The sequence below is a fragment of the Lactuca serriola genome, chromosome 4 (assembly GCF_051521515.1).
Source record: "Lactuca serriola cultivar US96UC23 chromosome 4, Lser_US96UC23_V15, whole genome shotgun sequence".
In the NCBI taxonomy this organism is placed as follows: Eukaryota; Viridiplantae; Streptophyta; class Magnoliopsida; order Asterales; family Asteraceae; genus Lactuca; species Lactuca serriola.
The window spans coordinates 301,961,758-301,972,782 of NC_136411.1; the positions used below are offsets into that span (position 1 = coordinate 301,961,758).

The 11,025-nt window shown below is 29.8% G+C and overlaps 1 pseudogene; it reads right to left on the bottom strand.

Annotated features, from left to right (window-relative positions):
- Positions 1-377: 377 nt before the first annotated feature.
- On the bottom strand, positions 378-1,461 carry LOC145099473 (BTB/POZ domain-containing protein At3g05675 pseudogene; annotated as a pseudogene).
- Between the last annotated feature and the right edge of the window lie 9,564 nt (positions 1,462-11,025).

Below are 11,025 nucleotides of genomic sequence, written 5' to 3' on the forward strand. Positions count from 1 at the left end.
TAGCTCTTACTCATATACACCATGGATATGGGGACAAAAACATGAAATTCTAAAGCAAAACTAGATCTGCCATAAAACAACATCAATGTAGGAACTTTATACCTTTTTGAGATGGATGAGTAGATGCAAATCCTGGATCTATACTTATTTGAGCTTCCAAATGATTCCACAATCTTCTTCTTCCTTTAATAGTGAACACAAAACACTCCAAAGGCTCAAAACTCACAAATGGGGATTAGGGTTTCTAAGGAGGCCGTTTGGGAGGACGGAGGTTGAGGATGGAAGGGCCTTAAGGGGTTAGAGCCTTTAAATAAGGCTTACAACCCCAAGAATTAGGGTTTTGGTTCTTGGTTATTAAGCCCTGCGTGGATCATTTAGATCCCGTGTCTAAGATCCCTCCTACGCAAAGCGTAGGAGACTACCCTATGCCCCGCATAGGACCAAACTCCAACACTTAAACTTTAAAATAAAGGAATAAATTTACATGCAAGGACCGAGTGTTATAGAAGTGTTGTATAAGTTACAACATTTTTATTATACCCTTATTTTCCTTTATATGTGCAAGTCTTTTGTTGGCAACTTTGAATCGATAACACCTCACTTCAAAAATACCTCTGTAAGATCTGGATACCGAATATGCTTATTTTCTAACCATTCATTTAAAATCTCAACTTGTTGTCCACCCGACAATACAAGAATTATTGAAGCTAATACAACCTCCAAAGATTACCATATTTCACCATCCATTTTAACTACTAAACTCTCGTTTTCATCGGTTGTTAAAGAAACAAACAAAGGCTTCAAAATTCTCACAAAAGGAAGCCAAATTTTCACCATATGAAGTCGTTTTACAGTAAGCAGAATTACACTCCCATATGTTATTGCCTGTAAAACCTTGGAAGTTACCTCAATAACCTTTAGCTTTGTCTCAAGCATTTCGCCTTGTTGACTTATCTAGTCAACAACTTTGACTATATTTTCTGATGCCATGACCTAATTCTCCACAAAATATTTTACAATTTATAATTTTGTTAATATCTGACAAGCCCATGACATATCTACTAAAAAACATTGAAATTGATGCATTTGTACATCCACTGCACAAGCTAAGTTGACTACATTGATGAATCTGGTCAATAATCCCTTGAAGTATTGTTTGACTTTGGATTTACCTCTTCATCATATTTTTATCAATGTCGCATCATCATCTTTTGTAAGCATGTATTAGATATGTTCTTGAGCCAAAGTTTTCAAATCAACCCTAGACAATGGGAGTGCTGATGTGGCAAAAAGAATGGCTGACAGGAAAATTTTAACTATGTCAACTGGGTTGACAGGTTGGAGGCGATCTAAAACTGGTTTTGCTAACAAACCAATTCGATGAATAACTTTCAAAATCTCTTCCTCCTTACCTTCCTCCCATGAAGATGCTTCTAGAAAGTCTACATATTCTCCTACCATTCAAGCTCAACCGTTAAAGAATGGTTACAAAAAGTATGGCTAATGACAAAGAAATGATAAAAAAAAATGCATGTTTAATCAAACTGGATACATTTTCAAAAGCTCAAATTCTGTTTTTTGTACTGACATTTTGATTTTTGGATGAGTTGGAGGGAAACACACATGTATGGACCTTACAGGAGTATCCCCTCTCATGGGCTTGAGGACCAGGGGTTTCACGTCGGGATAGGCTGCTTTAAAAGCTGCTATATGCAAATTCACCAAACATGAGAAATCGTGCATGGATAATCAACACGTGTTCATATCATTTGCATTTGATACGTTTGGTTTTCTTGTGTCGGATGCAGTAGAGCTTCTTAATAGAGTACAACGAATCATGCATATCAATGTTATACCCCTAGATCTATTGATAAAATCTTCAAAAGAATTAGCTTTACTATACAAAAAGATTTAGCGGCACAGCTTCTTGCCCGTTTGCCATCTCACTCGTTGTACGATATAAATAAATCTTTATTTATATATTTAAAAAAAAACCTTTATTAGCAAAATTGAATTGTGTTGTTGCCTCCTTATTTATTATAAAAAAATCATTTTTTTAGCGAAATTGAATTGTGTTGTTGCCTTCTTCAACTAAAAACTAAAACAAATAAAGATGGAAAACAGTTCACACCATCAAATTCTTCTTATCCAGTAAGCATATTAAATCGAACCTAAAGAGAAATAGAAACAGTGGGTGTGAACCCTAATCGTGAAACAAAGAAATCAAATGGAGATGGGCCGGCTTCAAACCAGGATTACATGTGCCCATTATTTTTCTCTATACAGAATAATATACGCACACCATATATGTGATATCATAGGGTGATAGGGTAGCTTTTTTGTTTTCCTAATCCCAAATTGAAACAACCACCAAAAAATAATCACAATAAGCTGAAAGGAAAATAGGACTGAAAGAAAAAGAAAAAAACATTTTTACAAACATCTGGTAGGCACCAGTTTCTAATGAAGCCACAGAGTCAAACAAAATTTCAAACGCAAACTGAAATCAGTAGCCTTACAGGTTACAAATATAGTAATGATTTCTATTTTCCAATTTCCCCTACTGATTTTTGATTTTTTTTGAAACAAAAACATTTGTTTACCAGTTTTGTGGGTGATGGTGTGATGGTTGTTTCTTGATTCATCATCTAAAGTTTGTTCGAATCCATCTGTAAAAAAAAATCAAATTTATGATCAGGTCCATAATTTCATTGCCAAAAGAAAACACAGTTAATTAAAACAAAAAACTCAAACATGGAAAATGAAAATGCAAAAAAGATTTTAGATGTGAAGTTAAAAATCAAAAGTGCAATATCAAGTGAATCGGAATCCCAAAATTCTTTTGGTCACACAATAGTCTTAGGATGAATTGATTTGGGACAACTTGTAGACAAAAACCGAAAACCGAAAACTAAAAATTAGCTAATCACTAAAAAACAAAATAAGTCATGGTAGCATATTTTAAGGAAAAACAAGTAGCAGTTGAACATATATTTTTATTAGTAGAGAAAAACTGAAAGTAATATTTTCAAAAAGATTTTTTACAAAGATCTATCTACTTATGTCATAAATGTCAATTTTGAAATGTTTAATGTTATCATTTTCCATCTAATGTATGATTTCATTCCTTAACATCTTATATATATGTTTTTTTAGCTTTTTATTAGTTTTAAGTAAAAAATGGTTTTTTTTTTCTCGAAATCACGGAAATGTTCAACGGTTTTTGGACCTTTCAAATTTAGCAAACTTGTACAAAATATTGAATTGTGGATTATTAATATAAAGTGATTTTAATTGAAGTTAGGATGTAAATGTAAACTAATTACTTGTAAAAATACTAATATGTAAGTAGAGAACGTGATTAGCTTTTATTGTGAAGCATAGATTGTAAAATTAATGGAACTTCTTGATTTGAAAACAAAAGTTACATTTTTGTATTTAACAAAATGAGATTTCAAACATATATAATATGTATATTTAGGACATGAGTAATCCCTGGATTATGTATGTATTAACTTAGGAATATTTAAAGTTAACAGGAGATCGATGCATACACTTTCCATAATGTCTTAATCGAATTAGCCATGATCGCATAATATATTAGGAAATTTAAATCACCCATGTGCATTAATAATTAAATGGGGTGCATTAAACTACAATGCTCTGGTTTCGGAAGTTGGAGATCCATAAGCATACCTATTTACTACATTGCATTACATATGTGAATAAAAAATATATAAATATCAAAATCAAATCCTGAATGGGAATGAAAAAAACGTAACGTAGGTAAAGCTAAAAATTCCTATTAGCAGACTTTAAAAATCCCATGTTTTGTCCGAAAATAACCAAAAGAATCATCTGTCCGCATTCAAAATAGAACATAGCCCAAACCTGTATCAAAAGCACCACCAACTCGGATCCTAAAAGCACACATACTAACAGATCCTACACACAAAAGATCATAGATCAACTATATCAAAACTACAACAAATAACTCTCCACCCTTTTGTGATCTTTAAATTAAATTTATGAAGAAAGAAAATAAAATTTGTTTTTAAAAATAGGTGTTAGACACATAAGAATTGCAATACATCGACTTGGCTCTTGCTAAAATACGGCTGCTAGTATAAGTGATTGAGCAATCACCACGTTAAAACTTATGACTTAATATACAGAGAAGCACCACATTGATAGGGCTTTCAAACGACCTGCTAAAGAATAGAGCATATTATCTGCATTCAGTTCTAAGGCTTCTTTGTACAAGTGTTTTTATAATCGCTTAGTTTTTTTTGGTTCTTGATTCTGTTTTGGGTTTATTGCATCTACATGTATGTAGGTATTATTTTGGTTTGCAAAAGCTCAAGACATACGATTAAAGTTTTTGTATCGAAATTAATCAAGCTAGAGATAATGTAGGCAATTCATGTCTGTGTCTGAAGATATTGAACTCTCATCATTGTTTGCCTAAGAATTTGTAGAGCTCAATTGTAGTTTGGTTTTTGCATGCCAGGTGTTCGATGAATTGCTCAAATGAAAATCAACAGGTACAACACAATTAATGTTGACTTTCTTTCATTGATAAATGGTTTTACTACATCAGGTTGTGTCTTTTATTGTTTTTGTTTCTTTATACAGTAAATGAAAAACAACATTCACCTTTTTGCACAGACCAAATGAAAATTTCTTGACATTTTTCTTTCGAGCTGCATATACAAATGTTATATCAGATTTTTTAATTGTACTCATGGTTGATGCTTATGAAGATATTCCAGTAGAGACAAGTGGTGATAATGTCCCACCTCCTGTGAACACTTTTGCTGAGATTGAATTAGGGGAAGCTTTAAATTTTTGTATAAAATTTGTGGTTAATGTTACTTGAGACAAAGGGAAAGATTTGATATAGGAGAAGTTAATGGGGTAATTAGTTTGTAGAATGTTATTAGAAGGAATGAAATCTGTAAAAGAAATTGGAATGTAAAGGAATCATAATGTGTCTCTAAGAATGGAAGTTAATAAAAAAAATTAAATACTTTTTTTTTTTGTGTATATTAAACGTTTTTTTGGTTAATTATTAAAACATATAGTACTATTTATATATAACAAGGATACTTTGGTCTTTTAATAAAAAGGGAACATGTGAAGATTTTCAGTAGTGTTTGGTACATAATAATAGAAGTGGGAATGGAATTGAGCATTACAGTGAATAAAAAAAAAATCATATTTATAATTACAAATTACTTTCTTCATACATAGTGTTCAATAACAATAGTATTTATTAAAAAAACAAAACTTCAAATAATTAATTTTCGTTCTTTCTTCTGAAAACAACTATACAATTTTTCTAATTTCTATTTTTGTAAACAATTTTTTTAAAGTGATAAATAAACCTTTATCCACTCTTTGAAATACATATATTGTATATTTTAAACAACATGAAATATAACCATATGCAGTTATTTTAGCTATATCTGTATCTTATCTCATTAAATTGCATTTCTATAACATAACATTCTTTGTTTATTTATCATTCTAATTTCATTTACTTTTCTAACTGTACATAATAAACAACATGTTAAAGTTAAGCTCTATGGTTTTGATTCTTATTTATTGCCCTGTTTATATAGAATTAGGGATAAGTAAGTGTATTGATTAAGAAATGTATATATTATGTTATCATAGAATCTGATGCATTTCTTATCAGATTGAAAGTGTCGATGAATGTATTATTATGGGCTTACCAATGCTCACTGCGACATGAATGATTAGAGTTAAACAAAGGTACACACACGATGAAATTACATTTTTTGTTCCTCACGTGTACTTTCACTTTCTTAAAACAAGGTTAGTTATTTAGTTTTTTTTTTTTTTTTTTTTTAAATTTATGAAGAATATGAAGAAGAATGGCTGAAACACCACAAGTTATTTAGCTTCACACCTAAGTTGCACGGAAACGGATACGGCAACATGAAACGGATACGGGAAACGGCAAAACTCAAAAATTTAAGATACGGATACGGCACAGATACAGAAATATAAAAATATGAAAAAACACACACACACACACACACATACATATATATATATATATATATATATATATATATATATATATATATATATTAAAAAAATTCCAAAATATATAAAGATTAATGTACTTGATCCTTGTATTTCTTGTTCTTGAGAACTAGATCTAGAAGCCATAATCGATTTCTGATTTCTCAGTCACCAAGGTGTTCGTCGACAGCAAGCCGCAAGCAGCCAAGCAGTAAAGGTAAACGTCTAAAGGATAGTAAATTAAAATTAACCAACGAATTAGGGAGGCACCGATCGGTAATATTGATAGTTGTAGGGTAATTTCGATAGCCCAATTATCCATTAGCTTATTTGGACTAGAAAGCCCATGCAAAAAAAAAAATCGGAAACTTCTTGGAAAATTACCTGATACGTTTCGAGTTTCGCCGATACGTCCAGGAAACGTTTCCTGGCCGTTTCCTATGCGTTTCCGTTTCCTCCAAGTATCGGATACGGGTACGTCACCCTAGATGGCGTTTCCATGCATCATAGCTTCACACACTCTTTAAATCCAGCAGCATTGTTAATATTGGAGCTACTGGCCTTAAATTAAGGATTGAATATGTTGGATTACACTTTAAGCTTCTGTATAAAAAATCAACCTGCATTCTATTTATATTGAAGTTTGCATACTTAAATTAGTGTTTCATAGTCATACATATTTTCTTTTTCTTATTAATAAAAAATCAACCTGCATTCTATTTTAATATTTTATTAATAATCTATGGTCCCCGATTAATCCCCGCCAATACCGATTAATCCCTTAACACCAGTCGATCGTCGAGCTACCGTCGAACGATTTTTACAACCTTGCTTTTATTTATGAGTTGTAGGTTTAGAAATTGGACTTGGAAGAATCAATGATGTCCCTCTATAGGGTTTTGAATATCATCACTTTGAGAAGACATTTCCAAGACCAAAAAAACCATCCAATGGTTAGTTTTCTTCTATATTTATGTTTTTTTCTTCCAAGTTTTTAAAGGATCTTTTTTCTGATTATGGCTTCTTATGCAATGATTCAGATGTTGTTGAAGTAATATAGCTTTTTTGCCATCTAAAGTTAATTTTTGTTCCATGTTGTTTGTAGTCTTGAATATGGAAGTGGCCCGTTTTGTAGAATAGTTGTGATTTCAAATTCTATAATTATGTTTTTTGCCCTAAATTTGGTTTTTTCTGAATTTCCACATGCAAGACGAGATTTGTACCTTTATGAAGACTAATTTAGGAAATGACAGATGGTTGAAAAGAGGAAGAGATGAACAGACGAAAGCTCAAAGATATATTTTTGAGTTTTCAAACAAAAAAGTATGATTTTTAATCCTTGCCTCGGCAATTGGAATTATGTATTGTTTTATTGATCATTTACAATGTTTTGCTGTCATTTTTATGTATAATTGATATTATTAGGAGTTTAATTCATAAAAGATAATATACAAGAGCATATTTAGTCCTGTATGAGCAAATGAAATTAGGTCTCAGACCTTGGAATGGTGAATGTAAATTTGTTGATATTAGTAGTTTCATGTTTTGAAAAAAAAAAATAGTAAGTACATTGCTATTATTGGTAAATAAATGGAAGTATATTGTTGTTTTTGGTAAAAAAGAGTAAGTACATTATCATTATTGATAAATAAATATGAGTATGTTGATGTTTTTAGGAAAACGAGTATGCACAATTGTATTATTAGTAAATAAACGTAAGTATATTGCTGACTTTTGGTAAAAATAGTAAGTAGGTTGCTGTTATTGGTAAAAAATGTGTGTGCATATTGTTTTTTTTTGGTAAAGAGAGTAAGTAAAGGTTCTGGTTGAAAAAGCTATTTGCTTGTATTTTTTGTTTGGTTCGACTCTTGAATATATAATGATTTTGGTAAATAATAAACTTGAATTTTGGGGTTAGGCTTACTGCTTTTGTTTGCTTTCTTATTTTCTGTTAAACGTACATTTAAGTAACTTGAGTTAGATGTCAAGAGCTCTCTCATTAGATGAATTTTGTGTTGTAAGCATAGTTTCCAAACAATGAATGCTATTACTTATAGTATTCTTTAGGATGATATTTTTGCTATTGGTGCCTCATTAATTTTTATATTATCATACTTCAATTATCTCATTCTTATGCAAAATTTTTGTATTTAGAATTGTATCAATCGTGCTATGTGTCACCAGGTGTTTGGAAACACCTGAAACCAATGTTTCAATGATCATACTTATGGGGACCATTCCAATTACACATTATAGAATCTAATTTCATTGTATAAAATCATTTTATAGTTATACTTATTTTAAGATGATGTTTTATGAAAATCATTTTTATTTCAAGATTAATAAATCAACTGAAAAGGGAATGTTATAATTAACAAATAAAGTCTCAACCAGTTAATAACATTATTGCTTTATAGTAAAAATATATATATCTCGCTAATACAATATGCATTTTTTAGAGTATAAGATCCAATAAAAAACAAATATGTTGTCCGCCGAAAAGAAACTATTCGTCGCAAAAAAAGTATTATTCGTTGGCGCATGGCATAAGTGATGGATTTTATAGGGGTTGTGGTGTATAAAGAAGTATTGCATGATTAATAACGTAAATCAATCATGTGTTCATACACATTTGTAAACAATCATAACTCTTCATATTTTATTTTTTACTGATTTCGTATTTGTTAGCATAATTTTTGTTGATATTTGTTTATAAGTCGTAAACTATATGCGAAAAAGAATTAATCGCTTTTAAAACTAATTTCAGAAAAACTTATTCGCACTCGTCGCTTAGCGCGGGTAAACGGCTAGTGTGTGTGTGTGTGTGTGTGTTTATATATATATAGGCGGTGGCAATTTTGTAAATTAATGGAACTTTAGGATTAGATCAAGATACGGAGGGGCATGAATGAAATTTTGCATTCTTTTTCTTTCAACACACAAAAACACCCGGTACGAACCCTAAAACCCATTTGATCCAAATCTCGATCATCGTTCTGCTTCCAAATCTCGATCATTGTTTCAGACTCTGATTCTGATTATACCTGAAATTCATCTTCTGATTCTTACACGAAAACCACTCGATAATCAACTAGAACATTAAAAACCTTTTGATTTTGAATTTGAAATCGAATCAAATGGCTCATTCTACAGATTCTGATTCTGATTTTGTATCAAAAGCTGTTCCAAGTAAGTATAATATTACAAACCTCTTGTTCTTACTCAATAAACCTATCTGTTCTTATTATAGAAAGTTTTTTCACTTTAAATCGTTGTGTGTATTCAATAAATGTTTAATAATCGAGATAGTTCACTAGTGATTTATATGTCGAAGTCAGGATGTAATGGAATATAGCATTATAAAGCATACAATCTAAACCTAAATCTCAGTGTGTGATTTATATATAGTCTATGTATCTAAATGTTAACTCTACATAGTGTTCTAATTATTCCCCATTTCATTTGATCTAAATATTCTTAATCAAAATCAGCAAAGATGTTATGTTATTCTAACTAATTGTTCATCATTTAATTAGATTTAGATCCATAAATTGTCTAATACTATAGATTTTGGTAACACAAATCTCTTATTATGATTGTAGTATAGTGTTTAGCCAAAAAAAATATTTGTATTCTAGTGAATTTTATGTTGATTGATAATTAGAAATTTGTTGTTATGTATTTATAGAACTGTGACCAGATTATATATCATAAACTAATATGAATTCTAATGGAATTTGTGGTTATTGATGCAGCTAAAAAAGTGCAAACAAATGCAACTGTAAGAAAAACAGGGAAAGAAATTTATATCGATATAGATATAAATTGTGATTACTTTTAGATTAAATATTATAATTGCTTTTATTAACCTCTAAATGCTTTTAATAAATATTCTAATTGTTTTTATTTGATAATTTTCTTCATACAGATTCAGTGAGTCAAGATAGGGTTAAAAAAGGTATGAACACACTTTCTTTCAAATAATTCATAAAAAAAAAAAACAAATGTTTGGATTTATTTTTCTAAGTTAGTTATTCTGAATATTCTAATTTTGTTTTATCATATATTCTAATTGATTTTAATTGTTAAATTTCATGATAAAAGATTTGCAAATTGTAAATCAAAAGAAAAAGAAGGCAGATGAAGGAAAATCAAAGAAAAAATTAAAAAAAAAAACGTTGTTACTTCTGAAAGCGACTCTGATTCTTCTTCTGATTCATCCTCACAACATAGAAAAAGAATTAAAAAAGGTATCAACAATCATTCTTTAAAACACTTAACAAAATAATTTTTTTGGATTTATTTTTTTCGGTTGATTATTATGAACATTCAAGTTGATTATTAATAGCAATTCCTTTTCTAATATCTATATTATTTTGAACAAATTAGAAAAAAAAAATGATGCCTATTATTATGTAAGAAACTTGATATGGTTTATTAGGTGATTAATGCTTAATGTATAGTAGGTATTATGATCACTTCTTAATGACCATGGTAGAATATTCTAATAGAATAATGTATAATGGCATCAGTATTCTATTAGAATTATATTAGATGTTGCATATACCTATATAACATTCTTACATGCATAATCTTGTATTATAATATTTTGATAACAAAACATTATACTGCAATCATTCGTATATACTTCAAAAAATTAAAGATTGAAAATATTAGAAGAATCAATATGTTCTCAAATGTATAACACATCATCACAATCCAAATGTATCATACATCATCACAAACCAAAACAACTGAAAAATATCCAAACTAAAAAATTCAAACTTTTATCTATATGGTATTATTGAACTTTATTGAAATACGAAAAAAATCGAAATATATTTTTAGACACAACTATGCACTTTGTACCTTGGAGTTATTCAACAATGTCAAACATTTCCTTGAATTATGCCCTTTAACTCCACATGTTTTTCATGATCTTGATTGCTTGTTACCTTGAATAGTAGCCTT